This window comes from Cyprinodon tularosa, unplaced genomic scaffold (assembly GCF_016077235.1).
Source record: "Cyprinodon tularosa strain WSP-4 unplaced genomic scaffold, ASM1607723v1 ctg515, whole genome shotgun sequence".
Classification (NCBI taxonomy): Eukaryota; Metazoa; Chordata; class Actinopteri; order Cyprinodontiformes; family Cyprinodontidae; genus Cyprinodon; species Cyprinodon tularosa.
The window spans coordinates 467,276-478,157 of record NW_024039247.1 but is presented as its reverse complement, the minus strand read 5'-3'; positions in this window follow the sequence as shown (position 1 = coordinate 478,157).

The following is a 10,882-nucleotide window of genomic DNA, read 5'->3' as shown; positions in this document are numbered from 1 at the left end:
GTTAGTCTGAGTGGTGCAGTATTTTTACTCTTGCCTTTTTATATTTGTACTTATGCAAATAAAAAGTCTAGCTGGTGGCATGTAATTTTAACCTTTTTTTTTTTTCAAAATTCTGGGATACAGAGTCTGATAAGGGGTTTACTTAATATAGTTATGACATGACATTTTTAAATAAAATGGCATGTGTCTGTGGTTGGTTTGTCTGCATTTCACACTTAGGTCTAGAATAAATATTTAATCAAAGGAACAGAGTTACATCTTTCTTACCATCCAAAGTCATTTTGTTTATTTCCAAAACAACACAATAGTACAGGAAAGGTTACAGTTATCGGCTACATAAATTCTGAAATGTTATCTATAATGAGGCAGTATAGGTTTGTGATTTGGGAAAAAATATGAAATATAATGAAGTAGTACAAATTAATATGGAAGAGTCTCTTAGGATTTGTTTATAGTCTTTACAACTGTTCAAAAGCTGCCTCTGCCTCCTTGAAACCAGTATACACTCCATCTGGTGAAGGGTAGCTGGGATGGATGCTTGTAACAATACAGGCTGGTAAAACTCTTCTGCTGTCCTTGCCAAGTCTCTCGCCTTTCAGAATCCACTCGAGTACCACACGGTAGGCCACCAACCTGTACTGACTGGGGGAGGGGGGGGGGGGGGGGGGGGGGGTAAAATGGAGCCATTATTTTAGCAATACAAGTGAAAAAGAAAGCATCTCATCCAGGACACAAGCTGGGTAAGATGCTGAGTAAACAGACTTTAGTACTAGCATCACATACAAAAAACTGCACAGTGAGTACCATTAACATTATGTATCTATATATATATGATATATATATATATATATATATATATATATATATATATATATATATATATATATACACTATATTGCCAAAAGTATTTGCTCACCTGCCTTGACTCACATATGAGCTTAAGTGACATCCCGTTCCTAATCCATAGGGTTCAATATGACGTCGGTCCACCCTTTGCAGCTAGAACAGCTTCAACTCTTCTGGGAAGGCTGTCCACAAGGTTTAGGAGTGTGTTTATGGGAATTTTTGACCATTCTTCCAGAAGCGCATTTGTGAGGTCGCACACTGATGTTGGACGAGAAGGCCTGGCTCTCAGTCTCCGCTCTAATTCATCCCAAAGGTGTTCTATCGGGTTGAGGTCAGGACTCTGTGCAGGCCAGTCAAGTTCATCCACACCAGACTCTGTCATCCATGTCTTTATGGACCTTGCTTTGTGCACTGGTGCACAGTCATGTTGGAAGAGGAAGGGGCCAGCTCCAAACTGTTCCCACAAAGTTGGGAGCATGGAATTGTCCAAAATGTCTTGGTATGCTGAAGCATTCAGAGTTCCTTTCACTGGAACAAAGGGGCCAAGCCCAGCTCCTGAAAAACAACCCCACACCATAATCCCCCCTCCACCAAACTTTACACTTGGCACAATGCAGTCAGACAAGTACCGTTCTCCTGGCAACCGCCAAACCCAGACCCGTCCATCAGATTGCCAGATGGAGAAGCGCGATTCGTCACTCCAGAGAACGCGTCTCCACTGCTCTAGAGTCCAGTGGCGGCGTGCTTTACACCACCGCATCCGACGCTTTGCGTTGCACTTGGTGATGTATGGCTTGGATGCAGCTGCTCGACCATGGAAACCCATTCCATGAAGCTCTCTGCGCACTGTTCTTGAGCTAATCTGAAGGCCACATGAAGTTTGGAGGTCTGTAGTGATTGACTCTGCAGAAAGTTGGCGACCTCTTCGCACTATGCGCGTCAGCATCCGCTGACCCCGCTCCGTCAGTTTACGTGGCCTACCACTCCGTGGCTGAGTTGCTGTCGTTCCCAAACACTTCCATTTTCTTATAATACAGCTGACAGTTGACTGTGGAATATTTAGGAGCGAGGAAATTTCACGACTGGATTTGTTGCACAGGTGGCATCCTATCACAGTTCCACGCTGGAATTCACTGAGCTCCTGAGAGCGACCCATTCTTTCACAAATGTTTGTAAAAACAGTCTGCATGCCTAGGTGCTTGAATTTATACACCTGTGGCCATGGAAGTGATTGGAACACCTGATTCCAATAATTTGGATGGGTGAGCAAATACTTTTGGCAATATAGTGTATATATATCTATATATATATGATATATATATATATATGATATATATATATATCATATATATATATATGATATATATAATAATATTATTAGCAAGGCATAGGCCTGTTGCACAAAACTTACTCTGCAGAGAGCGTGTTGTTTGGTCCTGCGGGTCTTGGCCTCTTTTTCCAATTGATTTTGGGCACATGGAAAAACATCTCCAGAACGCCACGGGTCAGTAATGGTGGATAATCCGTGTTTTGGGTGACACAAAGTCTTTGGCTAGTGCTCTCGGTCTCATCAGTGGAGATATTTAGATCCTCCAGTGGTGGCATCAACAAGTCCCAGTCCACACAGCAAATGCTCTCCTCTTCTGTTGGCATTGCTTGACAATTTCCACATTTACACCACGTTTCTGACGCTCTACGTCTGTAGCACAACGGTGTTTGCGGCTCAGCTTGAGCTGCGGCTGCCTCATCCATGTCTCTAAGTTCGTCATCTGTGTATTCTGGTTCATAGAGAAAAGGCTCGGCAAAGAACTCCTGCTTTTCCTCAACACTGAAGTCCTCAGACATTTTTCTTTCGTTGTTTCTTTCTTTGCACAGGTAAACAGCACATTTCTTCTTCTACGCTTGCATTATCGGCAGAGCAGACGCTGAATGCGCTCTTTCTTCCGGTTTGGTCTGCCGGCTTCCGTAGAATCGTGAGCGCGCATGGGGGCGCTATTAGGAAATCCTATACACTACTGTTTAGGCTCTAAAACGTTCTAAATGACTTCGTTTCGAGTAAATTCTGGATGCTACCCACTCAGGACACTTGGATTACATTGGACGAGCAGTATGGAGGAATATTGACACGTTTTTGTGGACTTTTTTGGACCTTTCTGTCTCGGGCGCCATAGACCTCCATTATTTGAATGTCAGCAGACAGCAAGAAGCCTCTCAGATCTCCAGATGCATTTGAGATATCAAAAAAGTACTCCAGAGTGTTGTTCAGCATGGGGGTGAGTAGAAAATGAAGGCTAATTATGTTTTGGGTGTACTATTCCTTTAAGAAACTGGAGACGTTAGATGCAGCACTTCAGGTACCCTGCAGCACTGATCTGAGGGAGAGACCAGAGGAGGAATTGAAGAAATCAAGAAGCAGTAATTACACAGGAAAAGTTAACATAGTTAAAAACAAAAATTTTCCTGGTTTTTAGGAATTCATGAAAACTAGGCCACACCTGTCTTGGGGAATTTGGTGTTTATTGTCCTGTATTTTCATGTGTTATAATTATTTTTCTAGGAGAGCTAAAGATAAAAGTATGGTTCTTATGAATAAATGATCTGTTATTAGTTGTTTACCCTTTAATATCAAGGGTTTATGAGAAATGAGAATGTTATAAAATGCTGTATTCTGTGTAAAATGAAATGTGTAAATGAAAGATACATGCGGGGGGAAAAAATACCAGCTGTGCTACTGCCATCAACACACTTGTTTATGGATGCTGGAGATCGGCCTGTTTTCCAGTGTAGTCCTGTTTCTCTGGCTGTGACTAGCTGGATGTGCTCTCTTCATCCTCTGACATGGGAGCTGGCTCGGAGCTCGTCTGCCTGGCTGTGTGTTTCCTGGACGGGGACGCCTTTTACAGCTGCTTTTTGTATCTCTGCTTCTGTCTCCTTGAACCCCAGTCGGCCTCGGCAGATGGCAGCTCACACTGAGGCTGGTTCTGCTGGAGGTTTCTTCCTGTTAAAGGGAGTTTTTCCTCTCCACTGTTGCTACAAGCATGCTTAGAGTGAGGGATTGCATTTGAGTCAATAGGTTGATGCAATCAACTGGTTTTCCTTAGATAGAAAACTTTGGATCAATTTGACTGTATGATCTGGTGAACTATAAAGTGCCTTGAGATGACATGTGTTGTGAATTGGCACTATATAAATAAACTGAATTGAAATTAATTGAAAGGGAGCCTTAGTTCAAAGGTACTTCTCCACCGTCATTATGAGTTAATAAAAAAACTTAAGTAGTAACATTTATACTAATTTGAGGATTTCCAAAGAGATTTATTGTATTTATAAACTGTTATGCAGGTCAGGTTTATTTTCTTGGTTCTCAGACATGTCCTTGCTCTGTTGGAGCAAGGATTGGTCTGCTGCGTGCCAGCAGGCATATATAAGGACGGGATTCAAGATGGTGAGCCAGACCCTTCATCTTCAACTCCTCTTCTCCATCGTATCAGTGAGGAAACCATCTGTAAATGAATTGAACTGAAAACCTTCATTGAACTTGAACTTTTGAACACAAATTTGGATTTGAACTCATATTCAAAGAATCATGCTTTTGTTCATCCATTGAGTTAATACGTTGAATATCATTTGGAAAATGTTCTACTTTGATTCGTTTGGATTATTAATATTCTTGTCTGTAATGTAACGAAGGTTAACACAAGGAACATAGGGATCCCTAAATAGGTGCAACCTAGGATAAAGATACTAGTTTCACTTTATGTAGATTATCTTTGCTAAAATAAATTAGGTAAACTAAAAAGAGAAAAAGAAAAGTGAAATACTCCTTTTTTAGTTGTTATAACCATCTCTTTATTTAGGACCTGCAGGGTATTATTTGGTTTTGTACTGTTTTTATTTATGTGTTCCTCATTTTGGTAAATTGTTCTTGCTCCCAACTCCTTAGAACCTGGTCCAGTGGTGCCATAAAAGTGTTACACATGAAGTTAAACTAATAGAGAAATGCTGCTGCACCCCACATTGCAGTAATAACCAATTAAAAATCCGCCTTACAATTAAGTTGGATAACAGAATTCGAGCTAAAAACAGCTCGAAATATAGGAATCAGGGTTCCTTTGCCTCTGCCCCTGCTTCTAATAACGTGACTGACCTAAAACCCAGTCTCTCCCTTTGCCTGTTCAGGCCTCTCATACTGGAGAGACGGAAATTGAACCCATGCAGGTTGGACATACAAGGCTGACTCCTGAGGAAAGACAAAGACGTTTTCTGAGCAAACTGTGCATCTACTGTGGTGAGAGTGGTCATTTCATCGCTTCATGCCCAGCTAAATCAAAAGCCGGGGCCCGTCAGAGGTTTTGAGGAGTCTGGCGGGCCATGTTAACTCTGAAAAATCTCCTCGTCTGATGCTTCCTGCCACTTTATTCTTCTCAGACCAGAACCTCTCTTTTTCTGCCTTCATCGATTCAGGCTGTGAACAAAATTTAATTGACTCTAATCTTGTCCAGCAGCTTCAAATTGAAACCGTTCCTCTAACCCAACCTCTTTGTGTCTCTGCTATTGATGGGAAGAAACTCCACCAGGTCACCCATCAAACCCAGCCTCTCGAGCTACTTATCTCAGGTAATCATCGTGAAACCATAACATTTTTTGTTTTTCCCTCCGCATGTTCCCCCCTGGTGCTTGGTTTTGAATGGTTGGAGAAACATAATCCCCATATTAACTGGACTGATCGTCATGTGGAATCCTGGTCTACTCTTTGTCATGAAACATGCCTCCGTTCAGCAGCTCCCGCTGTGGGGTCCCCTAGAGGTGGGGGGGAGATGGACTCTCCTGACCTTACTTCTGTCCCTTCCGAGTACCATGATTTGGCTCCTGTCTTCAGTAAGGTCAGTGCTACGTCCCTTCCACCACACAGACCATATGACTGTGCGATTGAGCTATTACCTGGAGCACCCCTTCCCAGCAGCAGACTTTATAATATTTCCAAACCTGAACGAGAAACCATGGAAAAATACATTAATGAGTCTTTAGCTGCCGGAATAATTCGCCCATCTTCTTCTCCGTTGGGTGCAGGGTTCTTTTTCGTTGGCAAGAAGGACGGTTCTCTAAGACCCTGTATAGATTACAGAGGCCTGAACCAAATAACCATTAAAAATAAGTACCCTCTCCCACTACTCGCTTCAGCTTTTGAACCCGTTCAAGGGGCTACTGTTTTTACCAAACTCGACTTGAGGAACGCTTATCACCTTCTCAGGATTCGAGACGGAGATGAGTGGAAAACAGCCTTTAAAACTCCCTTGGGCCAGTTTGAATATTTGGTCATGCCTTTTGGTCTAACTAATGCCCCTGCATGTTTCCAAGCCCTGGTTAACGACGTTCTGAGAGACTTCCTGAATGTATTCATGTTCGTTTACATTGATGACATACTCATTTATTCCAAGAACCATTCTGATCACAAGAAACATGTCCGCCTAGTGTTACAAAGACTACTGGAAAATAAACTTTTCGTCAAAGCCGAAAAATGCGAGTTTCATCAGTCTTCAGTCACCTTTTTGGGGTTTGTGCTCGAGGGTGGGCAGATTAAACCTTCAGAAGATAAGATAAAAGCAGTCTTGGATTGGCCAGTACCCGAAAATCGAAAGCAATTACAGAGATTCCTGGGTTTCGCCAATTTTTACCGGAGATTCATCAGAAATTACAGTCAAACAGCTCTTCCTCTAACTTCCCTAACATCAGTCAAAAGAACCTTCCAATGGACCCCCGAGGCGCAAGCTGCATTTGTTAAACTTAAAACTTTGTTTTCCAGAGCTCCAGTGCTAATCCAACCCGATCCAGCTAAACAATTCATCCTTGAAGTTGACGCTTCCGACTCTGGAGTGGGTGCTGTATTATCACAAAGACTTGACTCAGATCAAAAGGTTCATCCATGTGCCTATTTTTCTCGTAGACTTTCCTCCGCAGAGCAAAACTACGACGTTGAAGACCGAGAACTCTTTGCCATAAAACTGGCATTGGAGGAATGGAGACACTGGTTGGAAGGAGCTGAGCACCCGATTCTTGTTTGGACTGATCACAAGAATCTAGCTTACATCCAATCAGACAAACAAGCCAACCCTCGCCAATCAAGGTGGTCCCTATTTTTCTCTCGCTTCAACCTAATTATTTCTTACAGACCCGGATCCAAGAACATCAAACCCGACTCTCTCTCTCGTCTTTACTCCGTTGATCATTCCGAGACGCCTGAACCTGTCCTACCCTCATCCTGCACTGTTGGAGTGGTTACATGGGAGATCACCGATCTTATAAACTCAGCCCTGGCTTCCGAACCTGACCCAGGTAACGGTCCTGCTAACCGAACATATGTCCCCTCTTCTGTTAGATCTCGCCTGATACAGTGGATGCATGCTGCCAAATTCTCTGCTCATCCGGGGGTGAGCAGAACAGTGGCTTTAATCTCTAGACGTTTCTGGTGGCCTACTCTACATAAAGATGTCAAGGAGTATGTCTTGGCTTGTGCTACCTGCACCAGAAACAAAGCCTCTCACCAACCACCTTCAGGTCTACTGCATCCTCTTCCAGTCCCCTCGCGCCCTTGGTCCCATATCGCTATCGACTTCGTCACTGGTTTACCCATCTCCCGAGGTATGTCTACAATCTTCACCATTGTCGACCGATTTTCAAAGTCCTGTCATCTGATCCCTCTTAGAAAACTTCCAACGGCTTTCCAAACCGCCCAGCTTCTGATCAAACACGTCTTCCGATTACATGGAATCCCCCAGGAGATCCTTTCAGATCGCGGACCTCAATTCATCTCCCATGTCTGGAAGGGCTTTTGCTCTGCTCTCAATTGTAAGTCCTCACTAACCTCTGGCTATCATCCACAGTCAAACGGACAAACAGAACGAATGAATCAGCAGCTCGAGTCCACCCTTCGCTGTTTGACGTCAAGTAACCCCACCGACTGGAGTCAGTACATTACTTGGATCGAGTACACCCACAATTCCCTCAAATCAGCTTCCACCGGACAATCTCCATTTCAGGTCAGTCTTGGCTACCAACCACCTCTTTTCCCCGCAGACGAAAAAGAGATTTCAGTCTAGTCCGTCAACCAACAAATCCGTCGATGCCAGCGCATCTGGAGAGAAACCATCACCACTCTCAATCGCTCCTCCGAGACAACCAAACGCTTTGCAGACTCTAGGAGACGTGCCCCAGCCCCAGAATACTCAGTTGGACAGGAGGTATGGCTATCCACGCGGGACATTCCCCTCAAGGGGATGTCTTGCAAGCTTTCTCCCAGATACATTGGTCCATACAGGATTACCCATCAGCCATACGTCTACAACTACCTCCGACTCTCTGCATCCATCCCACGTTCCACGTCTCTCAGGTTAAACCAGTCATCTCGAGTCCCTTGTGCCCACCATCCGACTCCCCTCCACACGCTGGATTAAGGATTAAGAGCTGGAAACCCAAAGCCAAGGACTGCTCCCTCATCAAAAGTAAGACGCTGAAGCAGTTATCAGACCCTGCTGAAACAAACCTTCTCTGGACCCAACAGCTCCTCTCTGAGCTCAAATCGGAACCCTCAAGGTATTAACCTGAACATCACAAACCCAAACCCAATTGCTCTCAAAGCTAACTGCTCTGTTATCTACACAGACTCCAGTGAACCAGTCCCCAGGCCTGAACCAGTTCCTGACAATATTCCATGTGCTTGTGAACAATAAACTTTGTTTAAACTTTTACTATTGTTTCCGTCTCCGTGGTGTTCTGCATTACTGGGTCTCATCAGTGAACCCATCATGACAGTAGCATTTCTAAGCTTGGCTTCTGCTGCTCTCTGTTGTTGACAGCCCCAAATTACAGAGTGGAGCCTCCATTATTTTGCTTTTTTTTTGCCTTTTAGGGATTCACATTGGAGAGAGATCGTGCGAGAGCAGCAGAAGAAGTGTAATTATATTTCATTTTATACCACAATAGCTGAGATCTCTATTTCTCAAACCAAGACTGTGTCTCTCAGGCTTTAAGAGCTTCTCTTTGACCTCTTTGGAGCTGCAGATGCTCACAAACTCATGTGTGAAACTCCAAACTGTTCACTCTATTCCAATGACCATGAATAAGGAAGGTGAGCCACCACTATACTGTACTTTTGACTTAGCTCACTGGAATATAGAATACAACATTTTTAAAAAAAAATATATTTAAATGTAAAATCTTCCTGCACAGACGAAGAATCCTCTGGTTTATATGGCTTCCTGAATGTCATCGTCCACTCTGCATCAGGACTCAAGCAAAGCTTAAGTGAGTCTTTATATCTCCTATAGAAAACCACATCATGGCTCTTGATGATTGTCACCTTCTTTGTTGCATGTGCAGGGACACGATGTAAAAGTTACCTTTGAATATGTCCATGGCTCCCTAAACAAAAGCCTACATGCAAATGTTTTTGTTTATTTAAAGTTAATTTGATAGAGCCTTGTATACAGTAACATAGACAAACTGACTAAAACAGAGGTATAATGCCCTAATTAATTTATCCTTTGACTTAATTACACAGGCTAGTCGGAGAAAATTTTGTTATGAGGCAGGGAGAATTAGACTAGACGTGTAAAAAAAAAAAAAAAAAAAAAATTGATTTCTGACAATACACTAACACTTATGCAGATACTCGGCTCTTCTCACCAAATTCCACCATCTTGCACCCTGTTATTCTTTGGTGCCGGAAAGGCTTTTGATCGTTTTGGTATCTTTCAGGATATGAGGTTAACTATTCCAAAACAGCTCTGATGCTAATTAATACTGACAAGCACACTACTTTGCCACTACAGATACAAACGATGAAGTACCGGTAAGTTACATATTTGGGCTTCCAAATTAGTGATGATTCATCACTCATAGCTACAAGCAACTATTTATCTGTTTTAAAGAACATTAAATAAGATACCAATAGGTGGGCACATCTCCCAGCATCAGTCACAGCTAGAATAGCAGTAGTTAAAATGAATATATCACCCAGAATAAACTCTCTAAGTTCTATGATTCCATTGCGGACCCCTACTGGTTATTGGTGCAAATTAGGCTCTACACTAAGGAAATATATCTGGAATGGCAAAGTGCTCAGCTGTTAAATGGTTAGTACTACAGATGAATAGGTCTAATGGTGAATGTGCCCTACCTAATTTCAAGTTTTATCATCGGGCCTTTATGTTGAGGGGATTTTCTTATTGGCTGGTCGAAAGCAAAAAAATCCTCAAGGAAAATTATCAAAGAAGAGTTAATCGAACATATAGAATGAAGGACTTTTTGTTTCACGGAATTTCAACTAAGACATGTAACTTGAATTATGGCCCACTATTGACATATGTTAATGATTTTCGAGCTGTGAAGAAATATTTAAAATGTACACAATGTTGTATATAAATATAAATTGTCACCTTTCTGGAACAATAGGCTGTTTTTATCAGGTGGGAAGCCATTATCACACCGAGACTGGAATAGTAAAGGAATTAAAGTCCTACGGGACATTAAGGATGGGAATCAATACCGAGTTTCCAAGAATTTGTTGCTAAATATAATATTGTTCTATTCTTTTATGGGATAAGATCTGCATGTAAGGGAGGGAGAAAGGGTGGAGGGAGGCTGGGGATAGGGAAGGATGGTGGGGGAGGAAGGTTAAAACTAAATAATTTTGTACACCAAAGTGTCATTGTTTAAGCTTTAATTTTAATAATCTTAATAAAAAAAAAATACAGATTCTTAAAGATTTAATTTTGAGTCTACTCTTGACAAATGTTCTACTTTTAGATATTTACTGCTCCCTGGAGGTGGACTCCTACGGCTACTTTGTCAACAAAGCCAAGACACGTGTGTACAGGGACTCCACAGTGCCCAGCTGGAATGAGGTGCGACTCTGTTAACAAGTATAGAATTTCTATTAAGATTAACTTCACATGTGACATATTTTTGTTTTGTTTGTTTTTTTCTTGGAAGGAGTTTGAGATCGAGCTGGAGGGCTCTCAGACTCTAAGGCTGCTGT